Source organism: Octodon degus, unplaced genomic scaffold (genome assembly GCF_000260255.1).
Source record: "Octodon degus isolate 3935 unplaced genomic scaffold, OctDeg1.0 scaffold00299, whole genome shotgun sequence".
NCBI lineage: Eukaryota > Metazoa > Chordata > Mammalia > Rodentia > Octodontidae > Octodon > Octodon degus.
This window is the reverse complement of record NW_004524875.1, coordinates 1,331,019-1,341,285: the sequence shown is the minus strand read 5'-3', so window position 1 is coordinate 1,341,285 and position 10,267 is coordinate 1,331,019. Positions and strand designations below refer to the sequence as shown.

At 46.2% G+C, this 10,267-nt stretch overlaps 1 protein-coding gene across 1 annotated transcript in view; it reads right to left on the bottom strand.

Moving 5' to 3' along the window:
* The window catches only part of Ccl28 (C-C motif chemokine ligand 28), a 32,478-nt gene extending 28,864 nt beyond the window's left edge, over nt 1-3,614 (bottom strand). Inside the window, exon 1 of the mRNA XM_023707570.1 lies at nt 3,533-3,614. The gene's annotated coding sequence lies outside the window, so the exon portion shown is untranslated. The remainder of the gene's footprint in view (nt 1-3,532) is intronic.
* Nucleotides 3,615-10,267: the final 6,653 nt, after the last annotated feature.

Sequence of the window (10,267 nt, the reverse complement as noted above, 5' to 3'; positions counted from 1 at the left end):
ATTAGGTGTGAGTGCCTGTGTGAGGAGCTTGGGGAATTAGGTGTGAGTGTGTGTGAGGAGCTGGGGGATTAGGTGTGAGTGCCTGTGTGAGCAGCTGGGGGGATTAGGTGTGTCTGTGTGAGGAGCTGGGTGATGAGGTGTGTGTGTGTGAGGAGCTGCGGGGATTCGTTGTGACTGCCTGTGTGAGGAGCTGAGGGGATCAGGTGTGAGGAGCTGGGGGCAGACGCAGAGCAGCATTCCCCCGGGAGGAGCCTCCACAGGGTGCTGTGTCAGGCCACTTGGTGGGCGCCCGGATAGCCGTGAGGTTTGTGTCGAGTCCCCCAAAGGCCTCATGCACTCTAGGCAGGGCTCCCACTGGAGGACTGTGTCATGGAGGCCCTGCGCTCACTGTGAGCTGGTCGCCACTGTGAGCTGACAGCCAGAGCGCAGCTAGCAGTGGAGGGTTGGCCCGCGTCCCCAGCCTCCTCCTTTCTGCTTGCGCCACACAGTTCCCTGGAGCCCACCAATGACTGAAACTTCTAAAACCCATTCATCCAGATGAACTTCTTTGAGCTGTGGAGCTGGCATTTTGTCTCAGCAATGAAAAAGCTACTAAGGCTTATAAGGACTTTTAAGGAGAAAACTTTTTTTTTTTTTTTTAATGTATTTAGTACAGGTCTACAGGGTCTCACTACGTAGATCAGATTTGTAGTGATCCTCCTGCTTCCAGCTTCCCAAGTGTGGGATTGCAGGCACACGTCAGCACGCCCAGTCTCAGTCCCCTTCTCAGCACACCCCGGGGTGGGGCCGGCGCAGAATGCTGGGGATCAAGGCACGGCGGCGGCTGTGTTCTGCCGAAGCAGGCGCTTTAGTCCTCTGAGCTGTCTGGCCAGCCCCTCAGGGAAGAATTTATTCAGCCCACAGTTGTCGACATTCAAGGGCATGGTTAGCCTCAACTGTATCATGTCACGATGGAGGGGTACGTGCACGTGTGTGTGTGTGTGTGTGTGTGTGTGTGTGTGTGTGTGTGTGTGTAGGCTTACAATACTAAACAAAATTAGCGGGAGAGACTGGAATCCTAGAATCCCTTCTGAGGTCACAGCCAAGGACTTCTGTCCCACAAGGACCTGCTGTACCTCTCAAGAGTTCCACCACTGTCTCGCAGTGCCCCCCCTGGAGCTCAAGACTTCAGTAACCGTAGACCCTTGGGGGACACTTAGCCTACTGTAACTGTAGCTTTGGAAGAACTTCAATTACTTAAATACTTTTAAGTAGATTTTGTGCTTCTACAAAACCCAGTAACAACAAGGGTGGGAAAAATGTGTCTTTAGGACCTAGGGCATAGTTGGAGGACAGAGACATACAGTGACAGTTTAAGGACAGCCTTAAGCTCTGTGGCTTTGTGTTTTCCATTGTGAAATGTCCCTGGCTAAGAATACCCGGATACAATCTTTTAGGATTCTTTTTTCTTTGTCAGGAAAAACCAGTTTAAAGGGAAGTAAAGTGACATGTGTGAACCTGGAGGATATTTTGTTTTGTGAAATAAGTCAGGCACATAAAGACAAATACCACAAGTCACTTATATGTGGAAATTGAAATGTTAATGTTACAGAGGAGGCAGAGTGGAGTTTGGTGACTAGGGACAGAGGCTCAGTGTCAACACTGAACAGCTAATTGTGTATCTCAATGTTCCCAGCACAAAGAAATGACAAATAGCTGAGGTGAGGAAATGCCAGTCATCCTGATCAATGATGTACACAAGTGATGAAATATGTACCCCATAAATACGCACATTTATATCGATTTAAATAGATACTTCAGGGGACAGGGAGATAGCTCAGTAGAATAAGTGCTTGTCTGGCAAGTGCAAGGGCCTGAGTTCAATTCCTGGTTCCGCAAAAAAACAAAACAAAACAAAAAAAAAAAATAAAATAAAAATAAATAGATAGATACTTCTATTTCTCTTAAATGCATACAGATATACACATATATTTGTTGTGTTTTAAAAAGAACAAGAAATGTGAACCTTGGCCTCATAGAAACACCTGTGGCGTCCACATTGTGGGCAAAGCGACCTGTTCGGCTTAGGCGAGTGCACATGACTTCTGGGCAGTGGCTGCCACAGAAGTCAGCCAGTGAAACTTTCTTGACTACCTCTTGTCTAGAAAATTAGTACATATTGTGACTTTGGAAATCATATCAGTATTTTCATATCTCAGGATAACTGACAGTTTAATAAACCCGTAAGTCCTTTCTGTTGAGGATGATCACCTTTTAACCTGTAGTATATCTGACTTCTAATTTATATATGTGGATTTGTTAAGGTATGGGCAGCACCAGCTGCAGGTTCCATGTTAAAAATTAGCTTCCAACCGGACTTTGTGGCCCCTCTCCTGCTACCCTTGCACTCGGGAGGCTGAGGCAAGAGAATCGCCATGAGTTTGAGGCCAGCCTGGGCTACATAGGGAGTCCAAGGCCAGCCTGGGCTATATAGCAAGACCCTGTCTCAAAAATAAATGAATATAAAAATAAAAAAGGCAATAAACAAAAATGTTAGCCAGGCTGCTGGTTATGACTAAAGTATGGGTTTTTTTTTTTTTTTTTTCAGGACCGGGGATTGAACTCAGGACACTGCACTTGCCAGGCTAGCGCTTATTCTCCTGAGCTATCTCCCCAGCAAGTTTTGATTAATTTTTTATTTAATTTTTGATTTAAAATCAAGTTTTGATTTAAAAAAATTTTTTTCCTTATTACAAATTAGCATCCACTGTAGACATTTGAAACTTGAAAAAAAAAAAAAAAAAGTGAAGTAAACCTTTTCAGTACTTTTAAGTACCAGAGCACGTGTCTGGCCTCTGCTGGCCTGGCCTTTCTGCGCAGGCCCAGTCCTTAAAGGACAGAGCGCGGAAAGGAGCGGCCCAGTGGGGACAGACGAGCTAGCGTGCGCCAGGCAGCCGGGGGCCGCGTCCTCGGACGGGCACTCTTGGCGTGGAGAGAACCGGGCCAGCGGGGCCCAGGGCCGGCGCTCCACCCCAGTGCGGCCGCGGCTGGCCCTTCTCCGCGCGGAGCACCCAGGCTGTCCTTTGCTTTTCTAAGTCAGCTCTGCACTGAATCACGTACCGACGCAAACCACTATGCTCATTTTTAGAATCAAGCTTGAAATGCACATGACATGGGAAGGATGACCTGGAGGCCTGTGGTGCACTCGGGGGATTACGGTGAAAACTGCCCTTTGTTTCCTTCTACCGTGTTCCGTGATGCAGTTGTGACTTCGCGCGCTGCTGCTGCTGCTTTGGACTGAACCAGGCCAGCGCCGGGCTACGTCTCCAGCCCTTCCCCCACCCCCCACCCCCGTTTAAATTGTATTTTGAAGCAGGGTCTTGCTGAGTCACCCAGGATGGCCGTGAACTGGCGGCCCTCCTGCCTCAGCCTTCCCAGTAGCTGGGATTACAGGTGGACGCCTCCCAGGACGCACAGCGTCCGCGTTCCATCCAGGGTTGGTCTGAGCACAGTGCAGCTAGTCTTAGGGGGCCAGGAACCCTCAATTTCTCACCTCAGGACGGAAGGGCTTCCTTGACAGGGCCTTCAAAGCCCCCTGCCTACCTTCCTCAGGTAGGAACACGCGGCCGCTTCGGGTGGGCGCAGGTCACGACCTAGGTTAACACGGAAGAGCTTGCAGAAACACAAAAGCTCCTCGGCATCCAAAGGGCAGGGGCGCGCCCCTCCTGCCGGGCCAGCGCGGGCAGGCGAACCGCGCTGCCTGCCTGCCTGCGTCCTTCGCGGGTAGCTGGCGCAGCGCAGCCGCCCCACGCCGCGCCGCGTGGTGCTGTGGCGAGTCGCTTTCTCTTCTGACTTGGAGCTTGTGGCGCCGGCTCGGGATAATCTTCGCGGCCTGCGCATCCACCTGGAAGTTCCTAATCTGTGGGCACCACCGGCCCTCGCCCCGTCCTTCTGTGCCCCGGACCTGGCGAGCCAGAACCCCTCTGGTCCGCACCGCCTCCCCGCGGGCAACCGGGTCCACCAGCCACAGGTGTGCTGCGTCCGGGGAAAGGACAGCACTAGCTGATTCTTTAGAAACTTTTGTTCTGACCAAAAATATGTTCTTTGTAAGACATTTATAGTTACAATATACGGGATGCCTCTGCTCAGGGGCACTTCTGTTTGTAAACAATTTGGCAAGACTTTTGCTTCCCTTTGCAAACTGCATCAGGTGACAAACACAACCACGGCCACCTTCTCCACGCAGACACAAACGCAGGCATCGTCCCCCAAAAGGTAAAAACTAAGTCTACAGCCCGAGGTACCACTGTATATGCGTTTTATATTAAAAGAGAGTCATTCTTTAACAAGATATTATATAAATGTCTTAGTTACTTTTTACTCATTGCTGGGACAAATACCCGACACTCAAAATGAAGGACGGAAAGGCTTACTTAGCTCACAGTTATGGAGGGGTCAGTCCATATTCCGCTGGCTCCAAGGCAAACGGCAGCAGTTCATGGGGCAGAAAACAATGAAGAGCAGAGGAGGAGCAGCAGCTGCGGCGTCCCTCAAGCCCTTCTCTTCCTTCTGCGCTGACTGCCAAGACCAGCGCTCCGCGGCTAGCGCCTCCGAAGTGGCGCGGCTGCCAAGGTCAAGCTCCTCCGAAGCCTGAACTTCTGCACGCAAGCGGAGCAGGGCTGGGCCCCCACGCCCGGAACTGCCGGAGCCAACTCAGCCAAATTGAAACAACGTACCAACCACAATAAAAATTTAAAATTCATTTATGGCGAGATTTAATTATAAGTTATCATATGATCATGTGTACACTGTAACCATTTAAAGCAGAAAACCAACCAAATGTTAACTATTTTAATATCTGCTATATATCTTTTCGTATTTCTTTGTTTGTAAGGATCTTTCACTTTTACAAAGATACAGCTCATAGCACTTATGTTTTTGTGAGTTTTTCAGTTAAGAGATCAGGAACAGCTTTCCAGAGCTGTACTAGGGTGTTTTGGTTTATTTTTTTCTCTTCCAATGGCTTCAGGGTTTGGGGCACTGTTTAGTTTCTTTTCTTTTTTCCTTTTTTTTTTTTGCTTTTGGCAGAACCGGGGATTGAACTCAGGTCCTTGGCGCTTGCCAGGGAAGCATGTATTGCACTGAGCCATCTCCCTGGCCCATTGTTTAGATTCTTGATTCTCCCAATGGCTGACGTCTAAGGGTCTTGCTTGGGTTCCTGTTCTGGTGCTTTCTGTTATTATCCACCGACTGGTGTGGGGCTGGGGACCAACCAGGCCTAGTGTGCCAGACACCCACTCTGCCAGGAGGCACAGGCCCAGCCCCAGCCCCGCTGGGCCTTCTTATCACAGCGGTCTATCAGGATCAATCGTCCATCTCTTGTCCACTTGCCTGCATAATTTCTTACAAAAATTCCCGGAGGGCATATGTAAGTCACCTTTTTTGTTTTTTGCCGGCTCAGCCCAACCTGAGAGCAGGACTGGCATATGTGGTGCAGTCCCCTGTGCCTGCCTAAGCAGGCGCTCTAGACCACTGAGCTACCTCGCCAGCCCTTGTAACTCACTTTTTTTTTTTTTTTTTTGCTCCGAATGCCTTCAGGGCAGGATTGGCTGACTTGAGTTGTGGGGACCGAACCACAGCAACCTGAGCCTGACTGCTTTGTTGAAGCAGCCACTTAAGACTGAGCTAAGGGACAGGCCCCCTTGTACATCACTTTTAATAGACACTGAGAAAGTCTCTGTCTCTGATGGGGCTCGGCAAGGCCAGTCTGGTCTGTATCCTGTTCATTACCCAGAGCTGAGTCTGTGCTCTGCAAATAGTGAGTGTTCCCAGTTTGTTGAATGAATAATAAATTGTATAACTCGGCCTCTTCTATAGTTGCCTACTTGGTGATGAGATTTTAGATTTTTTATTTCTCAGAAGGGATTCTTGTTATATTGAAAACAAAAAAATTACACGTTGGAGGAAAGTTAGTACCTTGCTAGACTTCTTTCCAGGGTTGTGTTTTATGGTTCACATTCTAAATAAATGTGTCTGGGCTGGGCACCAGAAATGCCAAAGTAAAGCCAGAGAAAAGAGTGCAGGAGACTCTGCGCAGAAGTCTGAAGGGGGAGCCCAGGTGGGGACTCCCACATCTCCACTTACGCTTATCTTTCCAGACGGGGGACAGCGCAGGCTCGGTGTTCTCACCGCGGCCCTCACACTGCCTCCTAAGGCTGCACCTCGTCCTATGGTGTGCACAGACCTGTCACCCGCGCCCGCTCCATCCTGTACTCCGCGGGCTCTGCTCCTTCCCCTCTGCTGCGGGTGGCGGCGTCTGTGTCGCCCAGTGGGAGTGTGCGTGGGGCTCACGTGAGGCGGGGCTGGGTGCTTGTGAATCCAGGTCACTGGGGCGTGGGGCGTGGGACAGCAATCCACCCTGAGGCCTCCATTAGCGCAGTTCTCCGGCAGAGAAACGCCAAGGTCACGTGGGCGAGAATGCCTTGCTGGCGCAAAGTGCAAATGCTCTTTAGAGGCTGGTTACTAACAGCAGCTTCTCAGGTCGAAAAAAGCGGGGTGCACCTCTCGGCTTGAGGCGGGGTGTTGGTCCGCTGCTGGAGTCTGATGAGATCCTAAGTGACAGCGAGCTACCGGGTCCACAGAGCTGCAGACCCCGAGGTGGAAATACAGGGGCTCACGGGCAGTTCCCACCCGCCCGCCCTGCCTGCCCAGGCCGAGGTGGGAGCCAGGGGCTGGCGCTGGCCCAAACCGCTCTTTATCACGGGAGCTTAGGACAGCGAAGGAAACACGTCTAATGCAAAGCACAGGTGCCTACTGTGAGCCATGATCAATGCACATGGAGTGTGGGAGGGTCCCTTCCCCCACCCCTCCCCAACCGGTTACCGACGACCTCTGTGCACTGCTGCTAGCTAGGTTTCCAAAATGTTTTCGATCCATCTACACACATGTGCCTATTTTACAAAAATGGAACCATACTGTACCACACTGGTTTTGTTCACTTCATGCAGACATTTCTGCACGTCCTTACTGAGCTCTTCCCGTCTAAAAGAGCGCTCCCCACAGGCGTTAGTATTCTACTGTTTCCACAACAGCTGTGGACCCTGTGCAGGAAACGGTTCAAGGCTTCCAGTGTTCTGCTCTTACCCTCTTAGGTGTCCGACAGCTGGCCCTTGCTTTGTGTACCAACCTGTTTCTTAAATTCCTAAAATTAAGATTTCTGAGTACAATCGCCGGCACCGTTAAGCACACTGCCAGACTCCCTCTGGCAGCAAGCCGCACAGTGACGCTTATCTCTGTACCCTCCTGCCAACACGAACACCACCAGGCTTCTCCACACCCTCCAGGCAGAAGCAGAATACCACTGCTCCTGCCACAAGGCATCTCACTGTTGTTACACTCTGCATTTTAGTTGGGCTGAGTGTCTTGAGATTTCCAATGAAGTAGATTATTTCCACAACTTACAATAACTATTTTTTGTTCTTGTTGTTCAAGTTATTTTTAATTTTCATTGAGCATCATATACAGTTTAAAAGTCCAATTTTTCAAAGACCTAGAAAAAAGGATTGAGTTTTTTCATCATAAAAGATACATTTATGACATAAATATAAGCAACCTGATTTAGACATTATACAATATATACCTATATCAAAATATGACATATCACCCTATTAATATGTGTAACATTTTATGTTTTCTTTTTTATTTTATTAAGAAACAAATAGCAGTAAGACAGTTTCAAAACTAATAGGGCAGTTTCAATAACTAATACATTGTACAGTGTTATCTTTTTAGTGGTTATCCATAGTACAAGATACAGACAGGATAGCCTGTCCAAACACTATTAGTAAAAATCTTTCTTCTCATTGAATTGAGCAAAAGTAGCTGTGTATCTATCCTAACTATTCTGTATATACAGATACAAAATAGTCCTTCCTTTGTATCCCTTTTTGTTTAGTCTTGTCAGAAATGTGTATTCCATTGGGATCTAAATACTACAGGTGCATGAATTCAGCAAAACAATCCAACGCAGTCCAGCAGTCCACAATAGTAGTGAGTTATCCACAGAAGTTGGTGATTTGAGCCTTTCACAGCTCAGCACATTAATATGGCTTTACTTTATATACCTCATTTTTATACTTTTCTGCTGGATGGTTAAGACCAAGATAAAGCAAGACCTGTATAACAAGAAATATAACTTTTGTATCTGATAAGGTCAGTCAAGTACCCTCAGGATTTATCCTGTAACCCTGTACCACAGTTTGCAGATCCTTTGTCAGTGTCAGCCATGTGGATGAGTCATGGCCATTGCTTGACCAATTTGCTCTCCATGAAAGCCTGAGAGCATGTTTTCTCCCCAGGTGACTCTCCTTAGGCACCCTCTATGGCATCAATCACGTTGCTCTGTGGCCCCATAATCTCCTTGATCAGAAAATTTGGAACACAACTGAGTTACATGATGTTACAGTATAGGTTCTCCTATGTCCTGAGTCTTCACTGACCTTGAAAGGCTAGGGTCAAAATGTTGGCTGTCCTTGCAGCCCTTCCATTTCTGTAGTTTTTGGTCTGCAAACTTAGGTTGTTAACCCTCCAGAAGAGAAGCTTATTATTGCCCTACAACATATGTAGTTGGGTTTAACTTCATTATCTGTCTGAATATCAAACATCTTAGTCATAACATGGAACAGATATTTTCCATTGATATGTTAAACATTAAGTCCCTACAGAATATGAAGATAAAAACTTAAAAAATGAAAAATATTAAAAGAATATGAAGCAATTACATATTTTTACACAGAAATTTAGAAATCTAACCATATACAGCATTGTAGCAAGACAATCCTGTGACTTTTTCTTTTTCTTGTGTCTTTTTTTCATTTATTATCCATTTAAAAATTTTTTTACTTGAGAGACAGTATGGTAATAATTGCTATGTCATGACCAGAAGTATATATTTAGAAGACCAGAATCACAGGCATTCCAAGCATGACCCTTCTATTGCACATTGCTATCTTCAGTGCAGTTGCTTGGTTCACAGGTATCAGCATGTATAGTTAGTCAGGGTGAGAATCCTACCAATTAACTGCTAGTTTCAACAACCTACTGATGTTTCTCAGGAACATTGCCTTGCCCATCTTGTGCGTACAAATGTATGGCTTTGTCCCTGTCCTGTTTCCCATCTTTTCCCCTTGTCCTCTCCTCGTTGTCCAATCCTCAAGTTCTCACTTTCCTTTTAATTGTGTTATACCTTTCTATTTGTATTTCTTCTTTTGAGTTCTTATACTAGGGAGACTATACAATATTTACACATGTGAGTCTGGTTTATTTCACTTATATCTTCAAGCGGCATCCACTTAAATATAAATACTTCAAGTTTATCATTCTTTATAGCTGAGTAACACTCCATTGTATAAAAATACCACATCTTTTTCAACCATTCCTCATGTGACAGGCATCTTGGTTGTTTTCAAGATTTGGCTATCACAAATTGTGTTGTTATAAACATTGGTACACATATATCACTATGATATGATATTTTCAGTTCTTCTGGGAAAATTCCCAGTAGGGGGATAGCTGGTTTGAATGGGATTTCCAGTCCTAGTTTCTTAAAGAGTCTCCACACTGATTTCCAAATGGTTGCACCAGTCTACATTCCCATCAGCAGTGGAGAAGGGTTCCATTTCCCCACAGCTTTTTCAACATTTGTTGTTGGTTGATTTCTTTATGATAGCCATTATTTCTGGAGTGAGATGGTATCTCAATGTTGTTTTAATTTGCATTTCATGGATGGCTAGTAATGTGGAGCATTTTTTCATATATTTATTTGCTTCTTTAATTTCATCCTCTGAAAAGTGTGTGTTCATCTTGGATGTCCATTTCTGGATTGGGTCTTTAAATTTAGGGGCCCTAATGTTTTTTAGTATTTTATAAATTCTAGAGAGCAGACCTTTGTCTGAGTGCTTATTCGTTAAGAAATTTTTTCCAAACTTGTGGGTTGTCTTTTAACGTTGTTGGTGATTTCTTTTGATGTGCAAAAACTTCTCAATAAGAGTTTGTCCCAGTTGTTAATTCTTTCAAGTATTATTCATGTGATTTGATTTTTGTTCCTGAACTCTTTGCCTACTCCATGTCTTCAAGAGTTCCTCCTACTTTCTCTTCTAGGAGATTTAGTGTCTCTGTTTTAATGTTTAGATCTTTAATCCATTTTGACTATAGTTTAGTGCATGGTAATAGACCTGGGTCAAGTTTTAGTTTTCAGCATGTAGAGAGCCAGTTTTTCCAGCACCATTTG